Source organism: Mobula hypostoma, chromosome 3, assembly GCF_963921235.1.
Source record: "Mobula hypostoma chromosome 3, sMobHyp1.1, whole genome shotgun sequence".
Classification (NCBI taxonomy): domain Eukaryota; kingdom Metazoa; phylum Chordata; class Chondrichthyes; order Myliobatiformes; family Myliobatidae; genus Mobula; species Mobula hypostoma.
In genome coordinates, this window is record NC_086099.1 from 116,643,077 (window position 1) to 116,644,289 (window position 1,213).

At 46.4% G+C, this 1,213-nt stretch overlaps 1 non-coding gene across 1 annotated transcript; it reads left to right on the forward strand.

Moving 5' to 3' along the window:
- Positions 1-760: 760 nt before the first annotated feature.
- Positions 761-832, forward strand: trnah-gug (transfer RNA histidin (anticodon GUG)). Its single transcript has one exon. It is a non-coding gene; the product is annotated as a tRNA-His (tRNA).
- The last annotated feature ends 381 nt before the right edge of the window (positions 833-1,213 follow it).

Below are 1,213 nucleotides of genomic sequence, written 5' to 3' on the forward strand. Positions count from 1 at the left end.
CAGTACACTGACATATGATTTTGCTAATAATTCAGCTTATTCAGAGTCAGTAATTGCAAACATCTCTCCGCCATACAAAACCGGTAATGTATCAAGTTATTAACGTTCCCTATTTCCTGTATCACCCCAAGCTTTCCATACCTGATTTTCGTTCCAGATGCATCCACATTATGTTCCCTGGCGCATTTTTCTCGCCCTTCTCACTGCTGTTCTAACTATAGCTTGAGCACTTTTATATTGTATGACAGATGGATAGGAGTAACACTGCCGAACTTTCCTCCCGTTTACAGCTCTTGTACATTCACCCGTCCACCAGGGAGCATCTTTCCTTTTATTATCTCCTTACGATCTGGGAATTGATTCCTTAGGTATTGAGTTGTGTACCGAGCACAAGCTATTACTACCGAACTGGATATCCTCTAAAGCAAGATGACCAGGAACACACATAAAATGTGGGGAAAAATCCAGCAGGCCATGTAGCATCTATAGAAAAGAGTGGACAGTGCACGCTTCGGGCATTAATAAGGGTCTCAGCCCTAAAAGCCGAATGCTTACTTTTTCTGGTGATGCATGCTGGACTACTGAGTTCTTCCAGCAATTTTTGTGCGTTGCTCGGTTTCTCCTGTCGCTTCTGCTGAGTATTTCCAGTATTGAGTGCTTGTGTCTCTGCGGTAAATCCGCAAAGGCAGTAACAGCCATTGACTGAGTCACATCTGTCTCAGAGGTCTAGACAGCAGATTCCGCACCGCTGATGTGTGAGGCCGTGATCGTATAGTGGTTAGTACTCTGCGTTGTGGCCGCAGCAACCTCGGTTCGAATCCGAGTCACGGCAGGCGGATATATATGCATTTAGGTTTCAGCAAGGCAAGCAAATTATAAGCGCTCTTGTTTTTGCAAAATTTCCGTCCGTCGCTTCCCTCAGAAAGTTGAGTCTCCTCTGTTACCAGTAGTTTTACGCTGGACATGCTGCCGCTCGCACGACCACACGTGAAACTTCTCGATTGATCAGCAAACTCAGAATATAAACGAGCTATGATCGACCTCTGGGACCGCGGAATGCAACGAGAAGAAAGAACCTCATTGCTTCAGCAAAAGCAGAGGATCTCCGCTCTCTGATCCAGACACTGGCAGAGAAAAGGTGTCATTTCCCCAGCCGCTGTGTCCGTGAGTCGCCTGCCGCATCATCCTAGTGACGCTCTTCTGCATCCCTTAA